Here is a 14799-nt window from a genome sequence, read left to right as displayed (position 1 = left end):
GAAATATTTTGATTCCCTTTTGTTGCTGCGTATTTTCACTGCTGGTAAATGGTTATTCACTGCTAGTTATTTTCGCTCATTCTCTTTAAATTCTGTTGGTTTTCAGGTACTTGTGGTGTTTCCTGAAGTTTAACACTGGGAGCATGCTGTAGCTTTGAGAGATTCTCAAGTAGCTTAGATCGGATACTATCGAGTAAAAGTCGAGTACTTTCGTTTTCCATGTTACTTGGGGCAACATGAAGGGCATAATCTTGACCAAAATATTCAATATACTCATGCTTTGGCATTTCGTATTCTGACAACATAAGGGGGCTATTTGCTTTGCCATTGAAAACTAGAGTCCTTATAAAATCGGAAACTGTCCATTACAATAGGTTGTAGGGCCTCTTTAGCCGAGAAATCACTGTCCATTATGCCTTGGATTAGCAAGTCTTCGAGTCTACTCCACCTGCACTAAACTTCTCATCTTTGAAAAGCAACTCAATAAGAGCATCTCTTAGATATGGATTTGAATCTGTTAAAAGCCGCTTAGCGAAATACAGGTATGAAACTGCAAGCACCATGAAGGTGGGATCGGCATTAGGTGCTAAACCTTCTAAAACAGCTAGAGACCTCAATATCAGAGCATAGTAAGCTGGGGCATTAAACGGAAATTGATACAGAACATTCCCAAGACCATCCACTAGTGTCTTGAAGTTAAGTTCACTCACAGTAAAATTAAGTGCGTCATCAAAAAAAAATCTCTAAGTGCTGGCACAATTGGAGAAACATCGACGTCCGGTGAAAGGAAATCAAGAGCATAGTAGTCACGAGCCATAGCTTCGTTATCTCGGTTAACCAAGTGAACAACATGACCAATTATAGCAGATCGCGCATCTTCCGGTGTCTCACTCATCATTCCGAAGTCGAGAAAAGTAAGTCTCCCATAAGGCATTGCTAAAAGGTTCCCAGGATTTGGATCTGCATGGAAATATCCATACTCGAGTAGTTGTTTGAGGCTGTATTGTCCAATCATATATGCGTTCTGTCGATGAAAAGAGATGGGAAACAACAGTTTCTGCCACAACATTCCAGCTTTTATCTGCTAGAAGAGACACAAGTGTGACTGGTAGATCATTCAGCACGGTTTGTTGGTCAACATTTATAAAAGGCATGTATTTGCAGCAGGTAACAGATAGCAGACCAATAAACTGCAGTGTCGTAGAAGGAAAATTGGACACAACTAAATTCAAGAGCATCCATAAGCCGTTGTCTTTTAAAACCTATCTCTGCATGACACAAAACAGCCACAACTTCCAAGAGAACATCCCAGACTCCTTGTGATTTGGAGCTCAATATGTAAGAATTTCATTTTTCCTAGTTCAATTAGAGGAAGAGAACCGGTTTTAACAATCTTGATTTTAGCATGAACCTTCTTTTGGATTTCAAAAGATTTGCATGAACTCTGAACAAACTCCTCTTGTGAAACCTTCAGGAAATCCAATAGCCAACCCTGTGGAGCCTTCCCTAAGCATCTTACAACCTGTGATATGTGGCTCGAAATGTCCACAGAAACTTCATTTAGGCACTCATAGAGACCCTTCCAGCATGAAAGGTGCAACAAGCATTTTTTGTAGAGGTCATACTCTTTGTACGAATTCAATGAAGACAAGTGATAACCCACATCTCCAAATAGCTTCTAAAGCCTGGAGCTTGAATATACTTTCACAAGGTATTGAATTGAATGAGAACTTTCCGTCCGCATCTGTTACAGCATGGAATAAAGTAATTTGGACTCGAGTTGATCCTTACTTCTATATGGTTGAGGTTTTAACAGATTCATATAGGTAGCTGCTGTTGGTAATCTTTCCAGAGCATCTTCAGAAGCATTACCACCAGCCATTTGTATGCAGAACAAAGGCTCAAGATATCGGGATCCAAGCAACGGTCCCCGAGAGCAACCTGTCACAAACTTTAAGATTTTTTTTCGGTTTTCCATTGAAAAGCCTTTGAGTATTTCCCAGAACATCTCAATCACATCATGCTCACTATGGTAGCTTCCTGCATAATTCGTATGTTGCCGCAAATCATCAACGTCCAAGCTGTCAAGTGATCCTGATATTAGAAGCTGAAGCTCATGCTCATTAAACATATCAATCCAATCCTTTTGAATAAGTTGCTGAAATCCTCTCAAGAAATGAGAACTTTGTTGGCGTATCTGAGAATTCAAACGATGATTGGCTACAAGATGGATAAAAGTAATGACATTCTCATTCGTGACGCGCAAGTTCTTTCCCCCTGGAAGCAGCTCCTCTTCTGTTTGCTCTCCATATTCATTATTTGGTATAACAAAGTATAGTTCCAATTCCGAAATGTCACCCTCATAACGCTTTAGAAAGATAAGATGACGGTATAATTCAGGGTCCAAGGAAGGCAAGTCATTCAAATAGTTGTGCTTCTGTTTCAATTTGCTCAAAAAGAACGTAGCAAATGGTAAATCACCAAGAATTCCTTCGAACATAGCCTTTGCAAGAAGAGTACCAAGAAAGTGGAAAAATTGGAGATGTTGCTCATGTATCATTCCAGATCCAGGATTTGGATAAAGCAAATGATCCGCTGTTTCCTTAAATAATCCATACTGCACATCAAAGGAAGCCCGTGTGATGTTTTCCATGAAATCTTTGAATATTCCACCTCCATCTATTCCAGCTTCTTCAACTCCGAACTCATTGACAAAAGTCACACGAATCAGTCCTCAGAGATCATCTTCTGACAACTAACTCATTTGATTATAGGCGTCTTCCAAAATATGATCAAGTCTTATTTTGAATCGGTTTCTAGTAAATACAACATGAGATCCATGTTTTTGCCTAGCAGCAGCTAGTTGAGAAGTGAAAGTTTTAACCCTGCTATAACAACATGAATGTTGCTACCAAAGCTTTTGTCACCACTTAGCACTGTCTTCACTGCATCACGAAGCCGTCTCCCAGCCGTTGTTGTAAATTCTCCTGGTACACTAAGAATAACAAATTGTCCAATTCGGAATGTCTGGATTGGGAGTATTGAAGGAGCCCAATCATATGGAAGCTTCATTTACTGGTGGGGTAGATTGTTGAATAGTAGGCTGGCCAACAGTAGATGTGAACAAAGGTTACGGTTGCTGATACTGCAAACTATGCCACGGGCCTGCATTATTGAAAGGTGATTCCGTTGTCAATCCAGGAGGTGTTAATGAAGCAACACTGGCTGGGAAAGTTGTGAAGTTGCCCGCAGCTGGAGCTGATCCCGCCAAAGGCCCTTGGGCTCCAGAAACGTGAGCAGGTAAGGATGATGGAACAGACAACTGGGACATCATAAATTCAAGCGGATTTACATTTGAAAGATCCCGATATGCTTTTACCACAGGTCTAACATCAAAGGAGGCCCAATTGCTATCACCAGAACTTGTTGGATTCGCAAGTTGAACCACGGTAACTGGTGTGATTTGAGGAATTGCTGGAGCAAAAGGTGGTTCAGGAATATCATCAAAATCAATAAGGCTCCTGATAGTCTCAAGCTTCACTTCTGTTTGGGTTCCATTGATGGATGCCACACTACCGGAAGACGTCGTTTTTTGTGTGAATCCTGAGCCATTAGCAGTTTGTCCACTGTTTGCTATCAGGTAAAGAATGAGTTTGCGGATCCCACTCTTTGAAGAATATTTCTTTTGCATGCTGATTTCCTCCTTCTTGAAGTGCACTAACTTCTTGTGCAGTAAATTTAACCATGGAAATTGATTTTATTCTATGAGTAAAATCTCGGTGTATTCCAGTACAGATTGTGCAAACAAACGTCCAAAAATTTGTGCATACATATTGCGGTCCTAAGCTATTGCAATTAATGCATCTTCGATTATGTGTAAGTTTGAGGAGACCTTGAATGATTCGTTCATTTTTTCTTATCTTCCTTTACTCGACTTGTCATCTCCGCTTCTAAGAACTTAGAAGATGATGAATGTGCAGAAGTAATACTCTGATTTTGCAGGAGATAAAGAAGCATTTAAGCACCCTTTTTTAAGCTGACGATGACGGTCAATGAGAAAGATCCAGCAGTGTAATAACCAGAGAGAGGAAGTGATTTTCTGAATTGGTAAATTACGGCATTGTACAACTTGGAATTTGCATCCATTTTGCCGGAAAGAATTTACTGTAGATTTTTCGAGTCTCCATTATTTCCTTAAAAGAAAGGAAATTTTCCACTTTCCATGAAAATGAACTTCTCTTCCCAGAACTATCAAGAAGGGAACTGCTGCTGTTTAACTCAGAATCAGGCTCAGTAAAATCCTGCATTATTGATGTCTCTTTCAATATAAGAACTTCAGTTGGGAAAATGACAGTGTCTTGGACAAGAAAACCTGAATCTTGATCAAATAGACTAGTAAGCGTCACAAATTCACGCCAACCCCAATCCTTTGCAACTTGCGAGCGTCCACATAGGGGCGACATGAATACTACTTCCATGCTCATTTGAAGTAAACCACTGCATATCATTCTTAGTAAATTCTGAACCGTTTAGAAGGCGTGATTTGGCTACAGTCACGTAAACCTCTTTTGCGAAGCGAACATGCAACCTCCAAGGATAGCCTTCCTTTTCCAATTGTACGGTACGGATGGCAGTATGTGGTATCAAAAGTTAAAGTATTGATAGGGCGTATCAAGAAATAGGTCTGCTAAAGATCTCCGTCTAATGTGTTCGCTCTTCATCGCAACATCTGTGAAGATAATTTGATCGGGCTGCACCCCTTGTGCAGCAGCATATGCCCTCAGTCTCATTTCTCCTGCTGCAGGAAATTTCAGGAGCCAAAGTGCACTGTTGGGCACACGTTTAAGTATATTGCACCATGTATTAAATATTCCAGGATCCTTTAAATTGAGAGAATTTCACAAAAGGTTGATCAGGAAGCTTTTTGATTCTATCATTCTCTTTGACACCCTTTTGAGAATCAGCAACGGCATCAATGTCTTACACAATCTCTTGTACTTCAAATTCACTCTTATCAATTTCTAAATTTCCTATGTATTTTGCTTTGTGAAGACTATCAAGAGTTCCAACTTGTTTGTTTTTTCGTGGATTCCAATCACAAAGTGTGAGAAAATAATGAGAAAGGATAGAAGAAGAGAAGTTTTCATTGCTTTACTCATTGTGTTTTTCTTCAACGGTGTTTTGGTGATGAGATACTTTATCCACATGCCATGTAAATGGATGAATGACGTAATTGAAATATGAATGAATATGTGTACGGATGAATGGAAGCTTTACAATGTGAATGAAATAATGTGAATGCAAATTTGAACATTATAATATAAAAATAAAAATGTGAATGCAAATTTGAACATGATATATAAAAATAAAAATGGTATATAGATGGAAATCTCCTTGAAAGGGAAAATGATGTTCCATGAGAGACAAAACATGGATTGAATTTAGACATGAGAATGACATTCCAATTGATTCTATCAAAATGTATCAAACATCTGAAGCCAAATGGAGAGGTAAAAAATCTGATGATCATGGAATGGCAAGTAGTGGCAATGTCTAAACAATCTGTGTAGGTGGATAGATTTGTGACCAGATGAAACGGTCATGAGGAGGAGAGAAAATGAATGATCGATGGAACATTTTTCAGGACCAAAATCAGGGTATGACAGTTGCCCCTATTTAAACATCCTCCACCAGAGGAAAATTAAGCAGCACTTTTCATCGGATCGCAGTGGGGGATGGTTAAATACTATGGAGACCCAGATTTTGATCCAGAAAAATGCAAATATTATGATATGATATGCATGGATGCGTGATTTTTTTTGAATTTTATATGTTAGGGATACGAAGATGCTACCGGACAGACCAATCTGTGGGGAATACTGATGGTCCACAGGGAAACAGACAAAAGGGTAAAACAACTCGCTGGGGATAACAATTCTGTTGGAGAGTCAGACACACACCGAAGAGTACCCAAAGTGAAATTCGATGAACGACACTTAGAATACAAGAGATTTCGGCAGTAAGTTCACACATGACTTACTAAACCAGAATAAGAAAAATTTCTACAACAGGTTCATACATGACCTGATAACACTGAAACAATCATAGAGAAATATTCTTAAAAACAGGTTCATACATGACCTGGTAACACTGAAATAAAGGCTCAACAACAGGTTCATACATGACCTGACAATGCTGGGGACTATCCAGAATGGTTCTGACAGCAAGTTCAAACATGACTTGACAAACTCAAAAAAAATTCAAAAAGAGTATATCAACAGGTTCATACATGACCTGATGACAAACTTGAATACTTTGAGAAAATTTCCACAAGTTCATACATAACTTGACAACACTGGAATAATCAAAGAGAAATATTCTCCAAAACAGGTTCAGACATGACCTGGGAATATTGGAATAAAAACTCAACAGCAACGGGTTCATACATGACCTGACAATGCTGGAACACCAAGAACGGTTCTGACAGTAAGTTCAAACATGACTTGACAACTCAGAAAAAGTTCAAAAAGAGTATATCAACAGTTCATACATGACCTGAGAATACTGAAATAATCATAGAGAAAGATTTTCCAAAACAAGTTCAGACATGACCTGGTAATACTGGAATGAAAGCTCAACAACAGGTTCATACATGACCTGACAATGTTGGGGAATATCAAGAATTTCTGACAGCAGGTTCAGACATGACCTAACAAACTCGGAACAATTCAAAAAGAGTATATCAACAGGTTCATACATGAACTGATGACAAACTTGAATACATTGAGAAAATTTCCACAACAAGTTCATACATGACTTGACAACATTGGAAAGATTCTTCAAAAACAGGTTCAGACATGACCTGGGAATATCGGAATAAAAGCTCAACAGCAACGGGTTCATACATGACCTGACAATGCTGGAACATCCATAGAATTTTCAACAACTTAAACCTAAGTTTTTTATTAGTGGGCCTGACAAGATTTAAAAATCCTGCTCCTACGTATCTCTAGAGAGAAATCAAGGCTTACGTAGTTCTGGGTAGAAAATGTTTGTTTGTTGGTCGATTTTAACGAAAGCTACTTTGTGTCAAATCGACAAAAACATTGTTGGACTACCCAAAATAGGTGGAAAAACATTGCCTTGCATTGTTTTGAAACAAAGTACCTTTCGTTTGAGAAAACGTTTAAGAGTCAATCGCACCGCGGCGAGAAAAGAAATTGATTGGTTTGATGTGTTTTGAATAATGGCGAGAACTTGGATGAGCGAGATATACATCTCGAATCCTAGTCTCAGGAGTGCACGGTATACACCATGTTCCACTTCCATCTTTATTGAAAAAGTATTAAGGTAGGAATTAGGTATTTTGAAGTTTGAAAGACGAGTACTTTGACTTACAAGCTCTTACAACTTGGGTCTAATACTCGGGACTACGGCTGGACATTCCACCCAGGCAGTCTGTTGCTTTCCAATATTGCTAAGAAAATGATTCGAATATTTACGAATGTTTTAGAGGGAAGACGAATATTTATGGCTTACAAGCTCTTACAGCTTGAGCCTAATATTCGGGATTACGACTGGATATTCCCTCCAGGTAATCTTTTTCTTCCAACTTTATTAAGAAGAGGTTTTGAATATTGGAGTGTGGAAGAGAAGACGAATATTTATGGCTTGCAAGCTCTTACAGCTTGAGCCTAATATTCGGGATTATGACTGGATATTCCCTCAAGGATAATCTTTTTCTTCACGTTTTATTTGGAAAATGATTTGAATATTAGAGTGTTAAAGAGAAGACGAATATTAACGGCTTGCAAGCTCTTACAGCTTGAGCCTAATATTCGGGATTACGACTGGATATTCCATCCAGGTAATCTTTTTCTTCCAATTTTATTAGGAAAAAGATTTGAATATTTGGAGTAAAATAATCAAAGTACAGAGGTTTGAAATTATTGAAAGTTAAGTTGATGTTGCTTAAGAGCTCATTGTAAGAAAGCCCAAGAGTAAGCCATGTGAGGTTGATGGCGATGCTTAAAAGAAATCGACTTACAAGGGTATGGAAATAGGCTAGACATTGAATCGACAATTAGGTTATTTATATTTTTAAAGCGGTTTTGAATGGATGATGAAATTAAAGGGAACCAAATTTGTGTTATTAAGTGATAATGAAACTATGAGTGTAGGAGAAATCATAATAAAACATAAACATGAGTAAAAACAAAACTGAGAAAATGGAATGTTGAAAAAACCAAAATAACACACATGGGTGTCGAACCCAGGACTAAGGGCCTACCAAACCAACACTCTGGCCAACTCCACCACTGGTCCACTGATAATGACATCGGCAAGGAAAAATAATAAAAGGGAAAAAAGATGCATAAGTGAAAAAAAAGCTAAACAGAGGAACAACAGGCTATCCAACAGGAAACGATTGCTTCATGGTGATGTTAAAACAACGGCAAATCCCACGAAACATGTTTCTTCGGCACAAAACCGAAATCACAAAGCCTTTCAAACAGAAATCCAAACATATCTTGAAGTGACACAATCATCAAGTGTAAAGAAACTCAACAAGCATATTAAAAAACAAACAATAATAAAAACACGTAACCAAACCATTACCTATGCAAAAGAGATCGGATTTGGGTGACTATAGTGGAGACTTAGGCGAGGATGCCCTCACCCCAATAGCCAAGGTTTGACGCTAGAAAAATGAAGAATAGATTGAGCTCGAAGGTTGTTATTGTTGCCAGAAAAATGTCGAGTCGTGATGCGACGGTTCTGATTGTAGCCTTTCTGGTTGTAACAAGGGTGACGGCGGAGAGTTTAAGGGATTTGTGGTTTTTACAGCTGATGTGTGGAGTATAGAGGGTTATTTTTCTGTGTGAACAGTTTTCTTGAATCCTCTCTTTTTCTTTTTTGAATGGTAGCCGCCTTTCTCTCCAAAATTAGGGTTTTTCAGCTCTTGAACAGTAGCCGCTAATCTTCTCCTCCTTTTCTGTGAACAGTATCCGCTCTTTTTATAATCTCACTGCTAGGGTTTGGAATTGGTCACTGGGATCAAAAGAGTATTAGAATTGGAAGTGCTTTCTTGTGTTGCTCTGTTGTCTACTCCATTTTGGTGTATGCTCTGAAAAAGGTAGCTTGTACCTTGTACCTTCTCCTTGGAAATATTTTGATTCCCTTTTGTTGCTGCGTATTTTCACTGCTGGTAAATGGTTATTCACTGCTAGTTATTTTCGCTCATTCTCTTTAAATTCTGTTGGTTTTCAGGTACTTGTGGTGTTTCCTGAAGTTTAACACTGGGAGCATGCTGCAGCTTTGAGAGATTCGCAAGTAGCTTAGATCGGATACTATCGAGTAAAAGTCGAGTACTTTCGTTTTCCATGTTACTTGGGGCAACATGAAGGGCATAATCTTGACCAAAATATTCAATATACTCATGCTTTGGCATTTCGGATTCTGACAACATTAGGGGGCCATTTGCATTGCCATTGAAAACTAGAGTCCTTATAAAATCGGAAACTGACTTGTATGTATCAGAAATTGAACTGAGAGTAAAAGCTTCTGATACGCGAACAACCTCTTTGATAACAAGAGTCCTGATAACTTCACCGTCGGGACTCAATAGTACCTTTACAACAGGTTGTAGGGCCTCTTTAGCCGAGAAATCACTGTCCATTATGCCTTGGATTAGCAAGTCTTCGAGTCTACTCCACCTGCACTAAGCTTCTCATCTTTGAAAAGCAACTCAATAAGAGCATCTCTCAGATATGGATTTGAATCTGTTAAAAGCCGCTTAGCGAAATACAGGTATGAAACTGCAAGCACCATGAAGGTGGGATCGGCATTAGGTGCTAAACCTTCTAAAACAGCTAGAGACCTCAATATCAGAGCATAGTAAGCTGGGACATTAAACGGAAATTGATACAGAACATTCCCAAGACCATCCACTAGTGTCTTGAAGTTAAGTTCACTCACAGTAAAATTAAGTGCGTCATCAAAAAAAAATCTCTAAGTGCTGGCACAATTGGAGAAACATCGACGTCCGATGAAAGGAAATCAAGAGCATAGTAGTCACGAGCCATAACTTCGATATCTCGGTTCTCCAAGTGAACAACATGACCAATTATAGCAGATCGCGCATCTTCCGGTGTCTCACTCATCATTCCGAAGTCGAGAAAAGTAAGTCTCCCATAAGGCATTGCTAAAAGGTTCCCAGGATGTGGATCTGCATGGAAATATCCATACTCGAGTAGTTGTTTGAGGCTGCATTGTCCAATCATATATGCGTTCTGTCGATGAAAAGAGATGGGAAACAACAGTTTCTGCCACAACATTCTAGCTTTTATCTGCTAGAAGAGACACAAGTGTGACTGGTAGATCATTCAGCATGGTTTGTTGGTCAACACTTATAAAAGGCATGTATTTGCAGCAGGTAACAGATAGCAGACTAATAAACTGCAGTGCCGTAGAAGGAAAATTGGACACACAACTAAATTCAAGAGCATCCATAAGTCGTTGTCTTTTAAAACCTATCTCTGCATGACACAAGACAGCCACAACTTCCAAGAGAACATCCCAGACTCCTTGTGATTTGGAGCTCAATATGTAAGAATTTCATTTTTCCTAGTTCAATTAGAGGAAGAGAACCGGTTTTAACAATCTTGATTTTAGCATGAACCTTCTTTTGGACTTCAAAAGATTTGCATGAACTCTGAACAAACTCCTCTTGTGAAACCTTCAGGAAATCCAATAGCCAACCCTGTGGAGCCTTCCCTAAGCATCTTACAGCCTGTGATATGTGGCTCGAAATGTCCACAGAAACTTCATTTAGGCACTCATAGAGACCCTTCCAGCATGAAAGGCGCAACAAGCATTTTTCGTAGATGTCATACTCTTTGTACGAATTCAATGAAGACAAGTGATAACCCATATCTCCAAATAGCTTCTAAAGCCTGGAGCTTGAATATACTTTCACAAGATATTGAATTGAATGAGAACTTTCCGTCCGCATCTGTTACAGCATGGCATAAAGTAATTTGGACTCGAGTTGATCCTTACTTCTATATGGTGGAGGTTTTAACAGATTCATATAGGTAGCTACTGTTGGTAATCTATCTAGAGCATCTTCAGAAGCATTACCACCAGCCCTTTGTATGCAGAACAAAGGCTCAAGATATCGGGATCCAAGCAACGGTCTCCGAGAGCAACCTGTCACAAACTTTAAGAATTTTTTTCGGTTTTCCATTGAAAAGCCTTTGAGTATTTCCCAGAACATCTCAATCACATCATGCTCACTATGGTAGCTTCCTGCATAATTCGTATGTTGCCGCAAATCATCAACGTCCAAGCTGTCAAGTGATCCTGATACCAGAAGCTGAAGTTCATGCTCATTAAACATATCAATCCAATCCTTCTGAATAAGTTGCTGAAATCCTCTCAAGAAATGAGAACTTTGTTGGCGTATATGAGAATTCAAACGATGATTGGCTACAAGATGGATAAAAGTAATGACATTCTCATTCGTGACGCGCATGTTCTTTCCCCCTGGATGCAACTCCTCTTCTGTTTGCTCTCCATATTCATTATTTGGTATAACAAAGTATAGTTCCAATTCCGAAATGTCACCCTCATAACGCTTTAGAAAGATAAGATGACGATATAATTCAGGGTCCAAGGAAGGCAAGTCATTCAAATAGTTGTGCTTCTGTTTCAATTTGCTCAAAAAGAACGTAGCAAATGGTAAATCACCAAGAATTCCTTCGAACATAGCCTTTGCAAGAAGGGTACCAAGAAAGTGGAAAAATTGGAGATGTTGCTCATGTATCATTCCAGATCTAGGATTTGGATAAAGTAGATGATCCACTGTTTCCTTAAATAATCCATACTACACATCAAAGGAAGCCCGTGTGATGTTTTCCATGAAATCTTTGAATATTCCACCTCCATCTATTCCAGCTTCTTCAACTCCGAACTCATTGACAAAAGTCACACGAATCAGTCCTTGGAGATCATCTTCTGACAATTGACTCATTTGATTATAGGCGTCTTCCAAAATATGATCAAGTCTTATTCTGAACCGGTTTCTAGTAAATACAACATGAGATCCATGTCTTTGCCTAGCAGCAGCTAGTTGAGAAGCAAAAATTTTAACCCTGCTATAACAACATGAATGTTGCTACCAAAGCTTTTGTCACCACTTAGCACTGTCTTCACTGCATCACGAAGCCGTCTCCCAGTCGTTGTTGTAAATTCTCCTGGTACACTAAGAATAACAAACTGTCCAATTCGGAAGATCTGGATTGGGAGTATTGAAGGAGCCCAATCATATGGAAGCTTCATTTACTGGTGGGGTAGATTGTTGAATAGTAGGCTGGCCAATAGTAGATGTGAACAAAGGTTGCGGTTGCTGATACTGCAAACTATGCCACGGGCCTGCATTATTGAAAGGTGATTCCGTTGTCAATCCAGGAGGTGTTAATGAAGCAACACTGGCTGGGAAAGTTGTGAAGTTGCCCGCAGCTGGAGCTGATCCCGCCAAAGGCCCTTGGGCTCCAGAAACGTGAGCAGGTAAGGATGATGGAACAGACAACTGGGACAGCATAGATTCAAGCGGATTTACATTTGAAAGATCCCGATATGCTTTTACCACATGTCTATCATCAAAGGAGGCCCAATTGCTATCACCAGAACTTGTTGGATTCACAAGTTGAACCACGGTAACTAGTGTGATTTGAGGAATTGCTGGAGCAAAAGGTGGTTCAGGAATATCATCAAAATTAATAAGGCTCCTGATAGTATCAAGCTTCACTTCTGTTTGGGTTCCATTGCTGGATGCCACACTACCGGAAGACGTCGTTCTTTGTGTGATTCCTGAGCCATTAGCAGCTTGTCCGCTGTTTGCTATCAGGTAAAGAATGAGTTTGCGGATCCCACTCTTTGAAGAATATTTCTTTTGCATGTTGATTTCCTCCTTCTTGAAGTGCACTAACTTCTTGTGCAATAAATTTAACCATGGTGTAAGACCCCAATTTTGGCCCTAAGATCCCTCATGGCCCATATCATATCATATCATGGCCTCAAGGATCATTGCATGCCCTAGTTTCCCTCCTAGTGGGTAGGTTGCCTTGTGAGTTGATTCTTGATCACCAAGAATGCCTTGCATTTGTATATCTTTGCCTTTCATATGTTTATTAACCAAAAAGTACAAAAATATTGTCAGTCTAACCTTGTTGCTTGCAGTTGAAGCAATCATCAGCAATTAGGTCAAAGACAATCATTGATCAGTCAAAGCAATGGATGGTGGCCATTCTTGCAGAATTTGGGCACCATGATCAATAATCAAGAGCTCATACAACTTGGAACATCATTTGAAATCAAGTTCTCAAGGAATTAGGGTTTGGAATTCATCAGAAGTGGTTCAATCATGCAAAACCCTAGAAAAGTCAACAGGAAGTCAAATTTGGTCAACTGTGGATTTAATCAGTGATTTGATGGATGGAATTGATTTGAAGGAGTTCATTCATGCTTATACAAGCCTCATATATCATGTCAAACCTCATCATGGAGGAAAATAAAGTCAGACAGGAAATTTCCAGAAATAGAAAGTGGACCTGTAATTTCAACTACCAAAAATGGAAACTTCTTGATCTTAAACTTACATCATGATACAAGCTTCAAATGAATTTTTGCCCAACATGAAAGTTGAAGATCTTGTTCTCCCATTTTCAAAAAGTCCAAGAACTCTCAAATCCCATGTATGGTTGTCAAGATATGATCAAATCATTTTCACAAAATCTTGAACTTCAAAAGGCCATATCTCATGAACCATTTGGCCAATTTTGGTGGGGTTTTTTCCTACAAACAACATTTCATCTCCTCTTTCCAAAAATATAAATTTCATGTACCAAAAATCTATGGATCAAAATGGCATTTTTGGACCTGTTTCATTTAAATTCAAGTTTGACCAAAAGTTGACTTTTTGAATTAAGGGTTTTCACTCACTTTGGCCAATTGGAAATGTTCAGAAACATCATTTGTGACTTGCCCAAAGGCCCAAATTCGTGCAGAACCATACCTCCATTTGCCCTTGGTGCAAAATTAGCAATATGGCATTTTTAGTTGATTTGAGTTAAACAAGTTTACCACTTCATTAAGCAAGGATAAACAGCAAATATAAAGTGATTTTTCTGTCATTCTCAACCCTAGCAGCCATCAACCAAGACAGAATTCTCTCATACTCTCTCAAAGGACCACGAGCTGCTTTGCTATTCCCTCAACATATCATCGCTTGTGAGCCATTTCCAAGCTTCATTTTCCTGCTGTAACAACATCTCATGTTCTGTTTTCACCAAGCTCCAACAATGGCAAAACTCGATCTGAGTATTTCCAAGGGTTATTGAGCTACAAGCCACTCTCCATTCATCATTACAAGCTTGGACCTGCAGCTGTTTCAGCACAACAACATCAATCCATCACTGTTTTCATTTTTCTTCAAAAACAAGTAAGGTTTCGACCTTAACCATTTACTATGCCATGCTATGTTTTAGATAGCTCTTGTTATGCTGATTTTAATGAGCTTTGGATTGCATGAAATGGTCAAGTATTCCTTGAGATATGCTGTTTTAAAGTTTATGGATGCATGAGTTCTTTGCTCGATTCTTGGATGTTGGTGTGTTTTAATGATTATGCTTGCTGGATATATGATGCTTGTTGTTTGTAGATTCGATTGCCATGCTCGATTTTATTTTCTGGGGAATTTGTTCATGATCGATTGTTGATGATGACGGGTACTGTAGC

The 14799-nt window shown here is 39.0% G+C and overlaps 1 long non-coding RNA gene and 1 pseudogene across 1 annotated transcript; one reads left to right on the top strand and one right to left on the bottom strand.

Annotated features, from left to right (window-relative positions):
* Positions 1-1747: 1747 nt before the first annotated feature.
* Positions 1748-12961, bottom strand: LOC127103930 (E3 ubiquitin-protein ligase UPL6-like; annotated as a pseudogene).
* On the top strand, positions 3556-4428 carry LOC127108200 (uncharacterized). Its single transcript, XR_007795978.1, has 3 exons — positions 3556-3640; positions 3734-3876; positions 4003-4428. It is a non-coding gene; the product is annotated as an uncharacterized LOC127108200 (long non-coding RNA).
* Positions 12962-14799: the final 1838 nt, after the last annotated feature.

Source organism: Lathyrus oleraceus, chromosome 7 (assembly GCF_024323335.1).
Source record: "Lathyrus oleraceus cultivar Zhongwan6 chromosome 7, CAAS_Psat_ZW6_1.0, whole genome shotgun sequence".
Taxonomy (NCBI): domain Eukaryota; kingdom Viridiplantae; phylum Streptophyta; class Magnoliopsida; order Fabales; family Fabaceae; genus Lathyrus; species Lathyrus oleraceus.
The sequence above is the reverse complement of the archived record's forward strand: the minus strand, read 5'-3'. Positions and strand labels throughout refer to the sequence as shown.